We start from the raw sequence: 17,146 nt of genomic DNA, 5'->3' as shown, positions 1-17,146 counted from the left end.
GAACTGGCTTCTTCTTTGGAAGACAAGCTCTATGGCCCAAACTTGCTATACAGAAGGATTTAACAGAAGTCTCCAGCAGTTCTATTTGCTAGGATTCTATGATATTCCTTAACCCTACAGTGTCTGTGTACTTAGTGCACCATCAGGACATTTTTTTAATCTCTTGCTAGGTTTTCTGGTACCATATTTACCAGTTACTGTGACTCCCCCCATATCCCTTGAATCAGTATCTTTCCAATGACCATATGTAAGCTGTCCACTGCTGTTCCTTGGACCCACAAAGTGGGTCATGCAGCTCTCACATCTATGTACTGCTCCAACCTGCTGGGATTACCAACCCTGCTGCTCTCCTCCACAGTCTGATATAAGACTCAGGGTCCCCTAAGAGATTCTTTGGACCAACGACACTTTGAAAAGTGCCTCAATAGAATAGTTTTTGAATGACAACCCTTGGATATACCATAAATCATATTATATGATTTGATTTGCATTTTATAGGCATAGCTATAAGAGGGTATTTTAAGCATAAGAATGAAAAACATGCTTTTTATGTCTATAAAGGGACCACCTATGTTGTCACTGTTTTTAGTAGTTATTTGTTTACTTATTTTTTAAGTCTGGAGGTCAATTCCTATGAGTCAACTTGTTTTTAGTGTTGTGGTTTAGGTCAACTTGTCTCTTTCTTTGTGAAATACAGATTTAAAGATATTAAGGTGCTTAAAAAAGCACCTAATAAGTAAATACATACCCAAACTTTCCTTAGTTTAGATGTGAAGATATTGCTGTTATTATATCATCATCACAAAACAAAGGTCTTCTCTTAGTGTCATAGTGTATATATGAAAACTAGAATCCACGCTAAGTTTCTGACTTCGATCTGACATCATTGTTTCCGTGGGCACAAAGTAAATACACATACAGAATCACATTGATAACCTACATTTGTATAACACAAAATATTTGAGATCACATTAAATACACATACATCTCAAATTGCATATATAAGCCAGGAGATTGGGCAGCTTATATTAAAAATATGTGTGTCTGGGCTGGGGTTGTAGCTCAGTGATAGAGCGCTCGCATAGTATGTGTGAGGCATTGGGTTCAATCTGCATCACCACATAAAAATAAATAAATAAATGAAGGTATTGTATTCAACTACAACTAAAAACTATTTTTAAAAAAATTTTTAAAAATATGTGTGTCTGCTAAAGTCTAAAACTGGCTTATTGTCCATTTATCCATCAGTTCTTTATATGTTCTCTGATACAATGTTGCAGGGAACAAAATTTCTTTCAGAGATTTTATTGTTACTAACATGCTGAGATTTTTGTTTTCTATTAGGGAAAAAAAGTAAATTGACATTTCAGGGATTTAGATTTGGGGGAGAAAAATCACAACCAGCATACCCACATATGAAGATATAAGGTTGAATTTTGTTATAATACCAGGATTGACACCAGGATTTGTATATGGATTATAATGGCATCACTTTTTCTACGCTTTTGGGTGTTCATAGTGCAAACATATTATATTGGAATGCAAGAATAAAATGTTATATCATAACAGAGTTCCATTGTGTTTAAATAGAAGAGCATTGAAATAAACTTTTCCCTTTTCCCAACTCACACTAAAGGTTAAATGTTGACATTTCCTTTTGTATATGTGAAGTATTTAAGATGGGTAAAGAAGAACATTCCAAAGAAAATACAAGGCTGAAAACTTAGAGGGTGATGCTTGATATTCCAGAAAAGTACAGGAAGAGGCCATGTTGTCAGAAGATTTCCCTGTGTATGACAGAAATTGTAAGTGTTGACGGTGGTACAAGAGTCAGACTACTTCAGAAACCATTCAAATACTGAGTATTCTATTTTTTTTCAATCATGAATTCCAGTCCCTCTACCCATAGGTACCTTCTTTTAGTATTTGTAATTACCTCCAATCCTCACTTAAATAAGGACAGGAAAAACTTAAATGATAAAAATAAAATAAAATTTGCTCTTTATGATGGTTTGAAAAAACACTGATTCAAAACAGTTAATTTTTCTTTTGAATCCATGAATACTAAAATGCTTAAAAGTCAAATGTATGACTGGAAGGCATAAAATTAAGTTGGTTATTTCTCCCAAAATAAAAATAAAAGTTTACAAATTATACATCCCTGAAAGCATTTGCATTCGGCTCTTTGGATCCCAGGCAGTGAGTTTGTAAGTACATTTCAAAACACAAAATCTTTCAGTTTTTTTTTAAATGATAATACTCCAATTTCATAGAAAATATCTTGGAAACTCATCTGGAACAACAGCCTCTGGTTTGGAGTTTCTGTAGTTCTAATCTGATTCATAACCAAATACATTTAAATAATAGCTCTTTGTACTTGTCTTATCAGAAAGTTTTATAATTAAAGATTCAGAGAAATGGATCTGAAAAAATATATAATTTACTAATAATGAAGGGAAGTTAACTAATGGAAACTGTTGTTGGGTCTTGTTGGATCTACAACACCAAATATGGAATACATTTTCACTTATAGTTTCTGAGGACTTAGGGTCTATCACTATTCACTGGCAAAGAAAATTAGAAAACATCACATCATACCATGAGCATGAAGAACCTCTGAATTTGGAATAATAGAGAAAGACGAGCTTCCACACCACAGAAAGAACACACCGTCTGCCTGGGAGAGCTGGGTATGAGTACCAGTTCTAATCTTGCTTACATCTAGGAAACTTACAGCTCACCTTGTACACTAGGTGACAAAGAAGCCAAATAGGATGGAGGTTACCCCTACTGGGAGTGATAACAGGACAGATGTATTAAAAATAGCTCTAATTAAGTTTCATTTAAAAAAATATAACCTTCAGCACGGTATTGTTTTGTTTCAGACTCTACTCCACCATTCTCTCCTGAATGGTTCCAGAAGAATTGTTTAAGTAACTTATTTTTTCAACCTTCCTGTCAGATCTGGTTTTTCCATCAATACTAATACACCATTTATATTTTTTTTTTTCACAAGAAAGAAGAAAGCATTACGAAGATAGCCAAACAACATGATATATATCATCTCTGCTAAGATTCTGCTATGGAACTGAATTCCTCAGATTTGAAATGCGTTCCATGAATGTAAAAGACATAAGCAGCCAGTGCTGATGGCTAAAAAAGGCGAATGAGGTAACAGTAACACTGATGGGCTGTTTGTCTCAAATGTCCCATAAATAGGAATGTGAAATTAATTTTTTTCAATCTACATTCTCTCTATTCAAGGAAAATGTTCCTCAGTAGTAAGCCAAGATAGGGCATTTAATAGAGAGTGGTTATCATTTCCATGCTTATAATTTGGGCACTTCTTACTAGAATAAAATATATATTGAGGCACAGACTTCCTAAACTTCTTGCACAAGTCACGAATGCAGGATGACACTTCCGGAGGAACAATTTCTTTTATTTGTCATCTTCTAATGAGGCCTACTAGAGTGATCTCCCCCTGCTGTGTAGTTGCTGTAAGACAGTTGGGGAAAAGGCTCACCCTGGGCCTGCTGTCGCAGCAGCTGATGGCTTTGGCATTTTCATATAAACATGCAAGCCAAAGAGGAATTTCTCCTTTATAATTGGTCTCATGCCCCCCTTCCTGGGACATTCCATGATGCCACCAAAAATGAAGTGCTCAGAAAGGAGGAATCATTTCTGTTTATGTGAAAATAGATCTGAAGTCCATGAGGCAAGGGAAGAAATAACAAAAGGCTTCAAAGCCCACAAAGAGGAGTTATAATCAAATCTGGATGCTGCTTTTTAGATCTGGCAGTTCTCCTCCCTATAAATGCTCAGAGGATGGGAGCCAGCCACCCTTTCTCCTATCCTTGCCTATCTGCACAGCTAGAGGAAAGTGGCTGGCTGATGCCCTGCCATAGTGTTATCTGGGTTTAATGTGAGTAATGCCTTTAGTGATCCCCCACGCTCAAACACAAGCAAAGGAGTTTTTTCTCAGGAGTGCTTCATACATACTAAGCCATTGGTCTGAAGTTCATAAAAGTGATGATCAAAAATGCCTTCAGGAGGCAGTATAGCATCACAGTAACAGGGCATGGATTTTTTTTTTTTTTAAGTAACTTAAAATGAAATGCAAGTTCTCGGTCAGGTTATTTAATTTCCCCAAGGATCAGTTTACTCATCTGTAAAATGGGGATACGAATGCATCTTTCAGAGTATTTATATGATTATTAGATATTATATTTGTAAAGTACCTAGTGCATTATTGAGCTCACTAAGAGCTAAGTAGTTTTGTCAAATGCCCCTTATAATAACTGTCTTTAGTATGGTTTATGTGATAAGGTGTAGCTTCATATATAGCATAACACAATGTCTAGATATTCTATGATTCATATCACCCAAGATATTGGTATAATTCACCCTAATGGAAAACATACCTGGAGGGTTAAAGCAACCCTGAGCATTATCACCAATCACAACACCTTGTAGCAAATTAAACATTTTCCTCTATTCTTCAATTTCTGCTCTGAACAGACATTAAGAATGATACATCCTTTTCAAAGAAAAATACCTTGTTGACATCAGGATATTATAAGGAAGTGTAGTATCATCTTGAATCTTTACTAAATAACTCAACTGATTTTCTGTATAATGGCAGTCAAATCACCCTTCCTGTTAAATACAAATTCCCTAATATTCTCCAAATCAAGTTTCCTTTTTGGTGGTTGAAGCCTGTTTCTTTTCATTTGCCACATTAGGCAATTAATTGGGTATTTATAGGCAGCTATCATATACCCCACTGTCACTGCTACTCAGTCACACATCTTAATTTTTCCACATCTTGCCACTTAAATCCTACCCCTTAATCACCTCATCATCTTTGTCACATTTTAAAGTTGCCTTCCACTTAATCAACTCCATTTTCTAAGCTAGAGTAGGAACAATTGTGCAGAATTCTCCTAGTGCAGCTTTACTGAGGCTCACTGAAGAGAAAGCTTTCTCTTCTTAAGTGATTCCTTCAGATCCCAGGATAGTTTTTGCTTCTAGTGCAAGAGCATCACCGTGTGAGCTATTCCTGATCTGCACTTCAGCATTGCCCTCCATCTATTTCTTATTAACACTTTTCATTGTCAAATGGCACTCTCACTGGTGGGGGCTGAGCCCAATAGGAGAGAAAGCACTGCACCCCCTCCCCATGATCTCTTGGCCTCATGGGCTCCTACCACCCTCTCTGGGCATGCTCCTGCCCACTGTTCCCTAGTGGTCAGCCCTCATGGACCCCCTTCTAATGTACCTCAGGATCCTTGGTCCCTTGAGCTAAAATAAAAACAAAAACAAAAAACAGGAGAAATCCTGACCCTTGGAGGAGAGTCAGTTTCATTTGGCTTCCTCTCACTTTGTTTGTGTAAACTGGCCAATTTCTCCAGTAAATGGCCATTACAACTTGTCTCATGCAGCTCCAAGGGACACATGTTCCTGGTGGGGTAACCCAAAAATCACTTTTCCTCAGGATCTTCATAAAAACTCTAGGGAGAGAAAGGACTCGACTGTCAAATAACTTAAGGAAACGTGGCATTCTGTACCCCTCTCCTGGAGACACAGATACATCTGAGAATGTCAACAGTTTGAGAAATGTGAAGGTAAAGAAAACCCATTGACCTTTGTCTAATGCAGTCTTCCAAAGATGTTTCGCTATATGGTCATTACTTGGAGGAACAATTATCACTAACCAATTCAAGAACCTGGGCATCCTCCAGGGTACATTTTGGAAATGCTGCACTGGTCATGGTCCTCCTCTAATGTTCCCTGAAAAAGCTGTGACACTTTCATCCATGAACTCTGAATTATTATTTTCACCTGCATGATCTGTCAGAGAAAACTGTTTTGTGAGGACACTTTTGCAATATGTGGTGTCCACTCACTTTATATATAAAATATTCATCCAAGATCTTCTAGTCAGAAAATAGATAAAGGAGTCAGCTCAGCCTCACACAGATGTGACGGCAACAGTCTCGGGATCTCCCTGTCCTCAGTGCATTTCATTTGATTGGTCTCCATGATGTGCCTTTTTTCTGGGCTTTTTAATCCATGATGTGCCCTTTTCTGGGCTTTTTATCAGTCAGCATATGGCACAGAGTAAATACTAAATCAACATTTTTTTAAAACAAACCAAAAATTGTTCTTGTGTAATTCTTAGAGAAATACACATGATCATTTTGATGTTTCATGGTTAAAAAATAACTAATAAGGTGGCTAGTTTTATTTTTACCCAAGACTCTTTGCTACTGTAGATGCTGTTAAAAAATTCATTAATTATCTACAAGAGCTTCCACTTACTCCTTCTATGTGCTAAGCACTTGGCATATACTATTATTTGATTACTGTAAGTTGCAATGAGATAAGTATTTGACCTTTGTAGTGCAAAAAATAAAGATACTATTGAGTCAGATTAGACTGTTAATTATTTCTAATTAGAAATCACAAAGTGTAGTTTTGATCTCAGGTCTCTCAAACCTATCCTATCTTGTATGCACACCATATATGCATATCAGGTGTATAGGTGAAAACAAAAGTTAGCAAATTAATTTTTCTTACTAATTATATGTTTATTGTAGATACACACACACATAACATAAAATGTATTTTGTCAACAATTTTTAGTGTGAGTGGCATTGAGTACATTCACGTTGTTATGCAACAATTACTGTCCTCCATCTCCAGAATTTTTTCTTCTTCCCAAACTGGGAGTCTATATAAAACATTGACTCCCTATCCACTACACTCAGTCCCATTTTACTTTTGTGTCTGACTATTCTAGGAAGCACAATATTTGTTACTAATTAATTTTTAAACTCTTGCTCTGATAATGCTATCAACCACAAGCTCAGAAAAAAAATCATCTTAACTTTCTTATACCAATAAATCATTATTTGCAGTTTTATTAATGTTTCTCAAAGAAAATCAGGCTCTAACTTTAAAACAAAACCCACAAGTGGAAATTTCCCAATTCAGCCCCAGGGCCATAAGCAGATCACTGCACAGACAAAGCATCCAGGTCAAATACAAAGCAAAGGGGTAAGTTGGGGTGGCTGCTTAACATCTTGGGTCTTTTGATGATTGAAATCTGCATATACATCCCAAACATTTCTCTTTTTTCCCCTCTTCCAAACTGCATTTCTGTTAATTTGTGAAAACAGTACAACTTGAGGGAAATGTAATCCACATGTTTTGGTGCATTTGCACTTATATGCCCTTGAGACTATCAAAATGGCCTAACAATACATTTTCTGATGACTTTTTTTAAAAAAAATAGAAACACAATTATAGACTTTCAAAAGCACAAACTTATTCCGGAAAGGAGATAGACTCAATCTAAGTTTAAATTCTTGAAATTTAAGCATTAGTTAAATAATTTTCTAAGCTGATCTTCAAACAAAACTATACTCAGCTACCTTTAAATTAGAGACTAGAGTTGTAAGGTAAAATACTCTCAATAATCAGCTTAACTTCCCTTTTTGGCTAGAAGAAGACAGATTTTTAGAAATATCCAGACCTGGGTCTAAATTGCTATACTAACATTCAGTTAGCAACATATAATAAGGGTCCATTTTTCACAGCTGTGAAATGGACACAATAATTTACGGCTTTCTGAATTGGAGATTAAATAAATTGTACATATAATATGCTTGCATTTGCACCATATATAGGGGAGTACTCAAGAGATGTTGACTTACATTCTGCTTTCAAATTTGAATATTCCATAGCAATGATGCCATTAAAATCTATTCACAAAATATATTTATATGTAATACAATGAATTACGTTTCCTTTAAATGGAAAGAGATTTTTTTAAAAAGTTTGTCCCATTAAAGACACTAGAAAGTAAAGTGAATTATCTATGATCACACATTAACCTGAAGGCCCAGAAGATGGAGAAAGCAGATTCAGTCTTAAGGAGGCAAACAGTTGAGGACAGTCTTTACAGCCATATGGGGTAGTGCTTTTCTAGCTTGCTGTGGCTGTGGCATGTTGGTGGCTTTCTTATTTCATCATGCACTCTCTGCACATTATTAAAATGTTTATATTAACTTCTTTTTTTCATTTTTAACTGAATTCAAGTTTTTGCTTAATGGTTTTGCAAAGTTTATTGCTTCTTGAAATAACCAAAGCTCTTAGAAACACTTCAAAAAATTGTATTAGTGCATTATAATCACATGTAATAGTGGGATTCATTGTGACATAAGCACAAATGCACATAACATAATTTGGTCCACTGCATTCCCTAGCACTTCCCCTTTGTCTCCTTTTTTCCCTCTCCATGAACACTCTTCCCCTACTCTACTATTTATTTATTTTATTAGTTGGTAGATCATACAAAAAAGCGAGATTCATTGTGATACACTCTTGCATGTGTTTGGCATAGTTGGGTTGGTTTTATTCTGCACTTCTTCCCCTTTCCCTCCCTTTCTCCATCTCTCAGATCCCCTTTCTCCAGACTACTTTTCTCCATTCCATTTTCATGAAATTCCCCCTTTAGAATTTCTTCTCTCTAGTTTATGCTGAGAAAAAAAAAAAAAACTTTGACGCTTGACTTTATTATTCTGCCTTATTTCATGCATGATGTCCTCCAGTTCCATCTATTTAGTAGCAAATGACATAATTTCACTCTTCTTAGTGGCTGAGCAGAACTCCATTGTGTATATATGCTAAGTTTTCTTTATCCAATCATCTGTTGACAGTTACCTGGGTTGGTTCTGTAACTTGGCTATTGTATACACTCTTAATAGACACAAGGACTCTGAGTAGTTAGACCAAGAGGATACCCACTCAGAGAGTCACTCAGCCTTCTATGACTCACATGATATCCAGATGAAGGACAGACTGGGAAATGAGTTCAAGGCCCCTGAGGCCTTCTCTCCTTCTATCCTACTAAGAGGATAAACTCAAACACAATGAGTGCTAATTCTGTAACCAGGTTAACATGTGAAAACCAGTAGATATTATGTCATTAAAGCTGATCCACAATGGACACACCCAGGAGACAGCATCAGCTCAAACTAGGAGATAAGCATAGACCCACAGCAGTGCCCAAGGGTTTGGGTGTTGGAAGATTTTGTTTAACCCTTTTCTTATAATTTCTTCACCCCACCAACATCTCTTTTTAATATTAACACTGTGTGCTTAGTTAAAATTAAACAATGATCTTTTAAAATCTTTTTAAAATATACGGTTTATTCTTTTAATATTTTCTCTGGCTAGGTCTTCTTAACAGGAATATATATGTCTTGAAATGTTAAGGATTTCTATCTAAAGAAAACAATTTAGCTATGGAATTCAGCCCAACTGTCATCTTTGGACACACCATTGTGTCCCTTCTTGGCAATGCTACTGGAGAAAAGTAGAGCCACTCTTCCCTCTGGGGAGGAATAAAATGACTCAACCACAAATAAACTCAGCAATGGAGGCAAGCAACTCAGTCCATGTAGAAGCCATTTGGAGGCAAAGATAATGTATCTTCCTGATTATCCAAGTAAATTCCATGGCATAGAAGTCTAAACTGGGAGATTTTAAAACTTTTGTATTTTACATGATATCAACTTTAATTTCTCCAAAGGGTTTACATACCTAATTACATTTAATTAATTTAATTTATTCCCTAAAGACCCACCAGAAGTCAGTATATAAATCTGATCCAGAAAAAAATTCCTTCAAGTACCAATGAGAGTTGGCTACAGCTAAAACAACAGAGATTTAAGAACTGATCCCAGAAAGAAGTCTGACCCATCTTTTAGGACAATAAGAAAGAAACTTTGACAATCATGCAGGCTTCCACTCTTCCTGTGCCTTCTTATTTTGTTTTTGTTTTGATTTCTCTATTTGGCTGGACATTTCAGTGATCCCCTTAAATTATTTCAAACATACCTCTAAACTTAGGGATTATTTTGCATAGTGATAGTTAAAAAAAATCCCAAAGAATGTATAAATCCAATTAAATATTCATCCAGGAAAATTCTTTAGCTTATATATCACTTCCTCATAGTGAAAACAACTCTGCACCCCAGAAATTGATTGATAACTTAGGGCTAATCTGCAACAAGCATTTCCTTGTTGGTTAGTCACTTATCAGGAAACCCCGTTAGGGTCTGGTTGATGAGGACACAAGTTTAACAGATACAACTGAGTTCTTGGCCACTTTCCCAGTCCCAACTTACAGAACATGAATTCCCTGAGAGTGAAAGTCCAGGTTTCACAAAATATTTCTTCCTCGTGGCACAGATAAGCAGAGTTGATGGAGATCCTAAGTCATACCAGCAACAGTAACTTGGCTCTCAGAGCTTCTCTGGTTCCTGATGGAAGACATTCCTGGGGATGGGATTCATGCCTCCTCTGCCTCCTCCTAGCTCTCCTAGGAAGGAAAGTCACTGCGCTTTTCATTTCTCACTGAATGGGAACAATGTCTAAGGTCTTGTCTCACTGTAACAAGACTTCCAGAGAAGGCTACAGGCCCTCAGTGTCAAATCCCCTGAGAATACACTGATTGATTTCACTCTCAGTACCCTGCCATGGGTTCAGGGTTTAATAATGTTGAAAATAATTAAGGACTTCGGGAAGTACCATGGCTAGTCGCTTTGCAAATTCACTTCCCTGCCAGCTTTCTCTCGTTCTGTTGACAGACTTCCTTTCATCTCTTTCCTCTTTTTGCAGCATACCCTGATCCCTGAAGGAATATGCTCTTTCTAGAAGACAGATTATGCACTACATACAACATGAAAACTTTACATACTTTTCCTATTGTCATCTGAAAGGCCTTTCTACCTGGAAGAAATAACTTATCTTACTTCTCATTCTTCCATTGGTTTTACTTTGAATTCCTTCTGAGGACCAACATATTTAAATTTTTATGGAGGGATATAAGCTGGAACTTTGGTTCCTCTTAATTTTTCTTTTTCCCCAATGAGATTTGTGACAGCTTTCCCCATTGCTGCTATCCATTATAGAAATTTAACTGCACTTTGAGGATATGTGATTTCAGAAACATTATCTAATTTTCTATCTAACAGGAAGAGGGGGAAAAAAAGCTAAAAATAACAGGGCAAGGTGAAGAACTGGGTAGCCCAGAAGAGGAAGATTTGTAATCATGGAAGAATCTAGGTGGTCACTCCATTTATTGTACATTCTTCAAACTGAAAACAAAGTAAAAAAGTTAAATAATTTTCAGAATGTTTCTTTAGGTAGCAAGTCTGTTTATAAAAAAAATGTATACTGTATACATTTGTCACAAATCGTCTTTTGTGTGTGTGATGCTGGGGATTGAACCCTGGGCTTTGTGCATGTGAGGCAAACACTCTACCAACTGAGCTATATCCCCAGCTCTAATAGGTTTTGATACTAATCATCATCCAGAAAACTTTTTAAAGTTTGAATAGAGGATTCTGATGGGACTTTAAATGATAGCACATTTGTTCTCCACAAGCTTAGGAAAGCATACTGTCTCAAACCTAGAATCGGGTTTTAGATCACCATTTATGAAAGATCTTGGAAAACATTCAGAAATATAGTATGTCAGATAATCAAATTATGAAGTAACTTAGCTTCTTAAAAATTCAACTCAAAATCCAACCATCAATATTCCAATAATTGGGTTCTACCTGCATGAATCCATTATGATGACTACTCTGCCTTCATTTAACACCTAACTGGCCAAAAATTGATGTAGGTTCTAACTGTGAATATTAAAACACTATAGGGAAAACAGCTTAAGAAACATTTTACTTATAGGAGTTTGGAGCTGGTTTTTGAAAAACACAGATCAATGGACCAGCAGGTGAAAGCAATTCAATTTAGACTTCTTTCACATAATTAGAAGACTGTGTCGTCTCCAGAGCACTAACAGGCCTACCAATGAGCGCTTCCCACTTGTACAGCTGAGATCCAATAACTACTGTGTGCTTTTACCGGGAAGTATATGGAAAAGGTCCTGGTGAGAAACTTTAGAGCTACCCATCAAACTCTATTTCAGTGACATCCTTTGAAGTTTGGAACTCAACACCAAGACTATTTTGGCATCTCCATGGTATGTGGAAGGACAGCATGCTTCACTCTGGCTAAAAGGCCAATGGTCAATGGTATTATCAAAGAAGATGCAAATGATGGATAGCTCAGTGGAAATTGGCAGTCCTTTGGAATGTGATAATTTATGCAAAATACACTCCAGGGATGAATAAGGTGACATTTATATAGTGACTGATTTCTTATTGCAGAAATGTTTTATTAGGAATGTTAATATGCCTATTTATCTCAGTACTTATTAAACATATGTTTTGGGGTTTTTTAAATCAATTTTGTAGTTTAAAATTTTAAGAAATTACGAGTTTTCCCACAGAGACAGAAATTACTCCTAAAATCAATCTATGGGAATATCTGCCAAACCAGCATCAAGGTTCCTGTTCAAGCTCCATTTCTAGATCCCACTTTCACCCCTCCAGCAGGACACTAAGAAACCTCAGCCGAGATAGCTTTGAAATAAACAGTGTGTTCTTAACTTGGCCATGAGCCTTATTTTAGATCTTATTCTTCAGGCCTCTGGCTCCCCCTCCAGGGTAACTGTGAGCCTGCCCCCTCCCACTTTCTCTATGGAGAGTTTTCTCAGCATCTCCAGGGTGCCTCACACTCAGTGTTCAAGTGTTTATTTACATGTCACCTCTCAGGGAAACCTTTCCTCAGTCCACACACTAGGTAAGGCTTCCTGGTCTGTGGTCCCAGAGCATTGTCTGGCAGCCTCTGGTTCTCCATGGAAACACTTGTCCTCCTTTTCCATATCTATTGTTCATGTCTGCTTCCCACAAACTCCATGAGGGACTGTGCCCATCCAGCTTTCTTGCCAAAAAACAAAGTACCAGAACAAAGTACCAGGTTATAGTAGTTGATGATGAGAAAATTAGTGCAAAGTGTTTACTGCGCTGATACTTGTATCTAAGTTAATAAACTAAACCAATGGTAAGCTCAAACTAACAGCTACTCTCTTATTGGAGTAGGACTCTTAGAACACCAGAAAATATAAGCCTGGCAAAGAGAGATGTGACATGTGTTATACTCCCATTGATAATTTTTCTCAGGATTTGTTCACCTTTAACTGCATAATAGACTTTAAAGCTCAAATGAGAGGGCTTTAATGAATAATATATGAAATTAAGAACAAAAGTATTAGCATAACTACAACTTATATTTAGAAATAATTGATGAACACTAACTAGTTTTCATGCTTTAACTATGTCATCTACATACACAAATGCCATTTCTTTTTTATTTTTTTAAGGATAAAGTGGTAGAAAATTATATGAAAAGTGAGTATTCACAATAGACATGAACTAATTAAGGAAATTGTTTAGATCATATTGCTTGCTGTATTTTAATATTGGTAATGATTACAAATATTGAGACAATGTACTAAATGGTTAAAATTATTATTTGAAGCAGCCAAAAGGATTTGAAGAAGTAATTTATCATTCCTGATCAAAGTATTTCAAACATTGGTTGACTAGTACCTTTAAGGTATTAACCAAGGGCTCCTGTATAGGAGGTCTAACCTGAGGAATGCTATATGGATTTATATAGCTCCAGTCAAGGCACCAATAAATATTGCATGAGTGTTATTGCTGTTCTTCAAGAGACACATTTCAAATAATAACTAAAATACAAAATGCTTCAAGCAATTTAGTACGATGTATAGAAAATTCAGTATATCACAGAATTCATTAATAAGAAAAGGAATATAAATAAGTAGAATTTAGTAATGTTTAATAAAGATTCTTTACTATAAATATGAAGATGCAGGTATATGTGTAAATCTATAGTACTACACTTAAGTGAATTCAAAATGTCTCTCTCCACAACACAACCAGAAAATAGTGTGTATAAAGTTATATTTAACTTCACCTGGGTTTCCTGTATTGGTGGACTCCTGTCATTGAGGCATTATGGGAGAATCTGAGTAAATTCTATAGCATTCATGAAATCTCTAATGCAAACATCCCTCACAAAGAGAAGCAGAGCTATCATAAATAAAAATCATGTAAGGTATAATCCTCAAAAAATTAATTTAATTATTGATAAATTTCCATTGCATTTAGTATCTCTTATCCCAAGTGGTCTCTTACTGTAATATACTGAATTAGAAGACAGAATAGCATCTTCTTATCTGATGTCTATAAGCAGAATTGTCATTCCCCTTTATGAGGAATCCACATGTACTGCCCTTAAGAGACACTAATATTCTTTGTTTTTAGTACTGGGAATTGAACCCAGAGGCACTGAACCACTGAGCCACATCCACAATCCTTTCTTATATTTTATTTTCAGGCAGGGCCTTGCTAAGTTGCTGAGGCTTTGTACTTGGGATCCTCTTGCTTCAGCTTCCTGAGTCACTGGGATTATAAATGTGCGCTACTGAATCCAGCTTCTAATTCAAAAACTAACATAGCTATTTCATCTCAAATTGAAGAATACAGATATTTTATTGATAAGTCTATAGGAAGAATATAAGCTAAGGCAATAAGAAAGACATACCCAAAAGATGCCTAAATTTTATAGAATTTAAAGAGACAAAAAAAAAATTTTCCAAAGGGAGGTTTTAAAAAAAAAGTTTTCTATCAAGATGAGAATTTCATGAAGTGAATATTTGGTCCTAATTATTTACTACTCTTCCTTGTGCTCATGCCCTTTATCAGATAACTGAAGTTTCTTTTCAAAAGAGTCACATATATTTTTCTACCTCTTTGGATAGAACCCCAAACTTGCTTTGGACAGACAGACTGCAGTCAGAAAGTTTTCCTGGTTCCACTCCAACAACTTATGTGGCATCATGATTTCTGCTTGCCCTCTTGTTCTTCAGCGTTTGCCACAAGACCATGAGCAACACACAGCAAAACTGAGCTCACCCTGCAGTGAGGAAGGGAGCCACCCAGCTGATCTACAAGCACAGAATAAATAAGTGCTTATGTTTGAATGCCATTAAAATTTTGTGGTTCTTTGTTACACAGTATTATTGTGACAATAGCTACCTGATATATGTATAAAGTGAGCAAAATGGGTATTCTCCACCAGGATTCTAGGGAAAAAAAAAATCAGTTTTCTATTTTAGTCAGCTTTTTCACTGCTATGACTGAAAGACCCAACCAGCACAACTGTAGAGGAGAAAAAGGTTATTTGGGGGCTTACAGTTTTCGAGGTCTCAGCCCATAGACAGCAGGCTCCATTTCTCGGGGCTTGAGGTGAGGCAGGACATCATGGAGGTAGAGTGTGGTAAAGGGAAGAAGCCCACGTGATGACCAGGGAGCAGAGAGTGAAATCTCCACTTGGCAAATACAAATATATACCTCAAAGCCATGACCCCAGTGCCTGGCCTCCATCAGCCACACCCCACCTGCCTTCAGTCAGCACCCAATTAATCCCATCGGGTGACTAATTCACTGATTGGGTTAAGGATCTCATAACCCCATCGTTTTTTCTCTGAACCTTCTTGTATTGTTTCACATGTGAGCTTTTGGGGAGCACCTCACATTTAAACCATATCATTTTCCACTTTCCTCACACTGGGTCTTCATTCCTTTACCATGAAAGTCAGTAAAAATCTGGTTGATGGATAAAGTGTTACATCCAATTAATTCATTCTAGGTTGGCCACTGACTTGCCTTTTCTCTCACTATCATGTTAACAATTTGCTTTTCTTCTAATGCACTGGGGATACCAATGACTGGATGACCTCATTTGTAAACGCATAGGGTTAAATTAAATCAGTGATTCTTGAATTGAAGCTTGGGGCCTATGGTTTCACAAAGAGGTGTTTGGAGAATCATATAGCATGGTAGGGTCAAAGTAGGAAAGTTAAACAACTAAAGTGGTAACCTATCAATCATCAAATTTCTGCTTAAATGTGTTTTAGTCATCCAGATTTCATTTGGAAAATCAATTCAACTCTTAAAACATTAAAACTACTGGACAAAATGCCATTTAAAGTCTCCTCAGACTCAAAACACTATGATTACAGTCCTTATTTTGATAAACCCCCTTCTCTTTATCTTTATTTCTATGACCCTAATTTATGAGATCATCATCTACACCTGTAATAACTTCCTGACTTTACTCCCTTCTTCCTTAAGTTGTGGATTGTGCCTTTTCACTCCTCTACTTGGATAAACCCAGCCTTAGTGGGACCTCAAGCCTCTGCATCTCTTCATCTCATTTCCTGCCTCTTGCTCCTCTCCTTGTTCCTTCATATTGGCTTAAAACACACCCAGCTCTTTTCTGCCTTGGAATCTTTTCATATTCTGTTCCCTCTGTTTGGAATGCTCTTCCCATATTATTCAAATGCCAACTCCTTTGTATCCTTCATTCTCATGTTTATCAGCCAGCCTCTCAAAGAGGCTTTTTCTGACCACTCAAATTACCTGAGGCCCTCACTTTGTCCCATTTTTCTCTGTGACAGCATATGATCCTTTCCTTTCTTTGCTGTTATAAACATTTTTTTAGTTATATTTTCATTGATCACAGTCTCCACGTGGCCAGAGGCCAAGTACTCTGATTTATTTTTTTTAATTCCCAGGACTCAAAGCACACAGGAAATATTCAATAATGTGAATGAATGAATGAGCATTTTTGCTTTCATCAACACATTTCCACCACCTTTCTATACCGTATGGCATTTCCCTATGGCAATGTGAACTTAGCCTCCTAGTTATCTTCTAATCCATACACAACACTCCGTACACAGTACTTCACATTGTCTCTTTCAACTTGCTCTGTTCATATTCTTGCCTCTCCATATTCTTTCTGCTTACAAATGGTCATTATCATAATGTTGTGGGAAATTGTCAAGCCGACCCCAAGTCTTAGAATTAGATTATACTTAGAATGAAATTAACAGTAACTGTTATTCAACAAATGAGGTTGGATACCTGCAGAAACACATGCTCTGTGCCATTTGAATGAGGAGACTAAGACTATTCAAATTTCAAGAAAGTGACTAGGAAAGAGCTTCCAGAAGACAACAACAAAAGTTATATCCTAGCTAATTCCATTCTCCTCTATAAGAAGAAAATAAATTATAAATGTATGCTTTACATACTGTCTAGAAAATAAAGATAAAATGAATAAGAACATG

At 36.4% G+C, this 17,146-nt stretch overlaps 1 protein-coding gene across 3 annotated transcripts in view; it reads right to left on the bottom strand.

Annotated features, from left to right (window-relative positions):
• Sugct (succinyl-CoA:glutarate-CoA transferase) overlaps positions 1 to 17,146 on the bottom strand; it is a 694,998-nt gene that overhangs the window by 76,945 nt on the left and 600,907 nt on the right. The gene's annotated exons all lie outside the window — the stretch shown is intronic.

The sequence above is a fragment of the Callospermophilus lateralis genome, chromosome 1 (genome assembly GCF_048772815.1).
Source record: "Callospermophilus lateralis isolate mCalLat2 chromosome 1, mCalLat2.hap1, whole genome shotgun sequence".
NCBI classification, from domain to species: Eukaryota; Metazoa; Chordata; class Mammalia; order Rodentia; family Sciuridae; genus Callospermophilus; species Callospermophilus lateralis.
The sequence above is the reverse complement of the archived record's forward strand: the minus strand, read 5'-3'. Positions and strand labels throughout refer to the sequence as shown.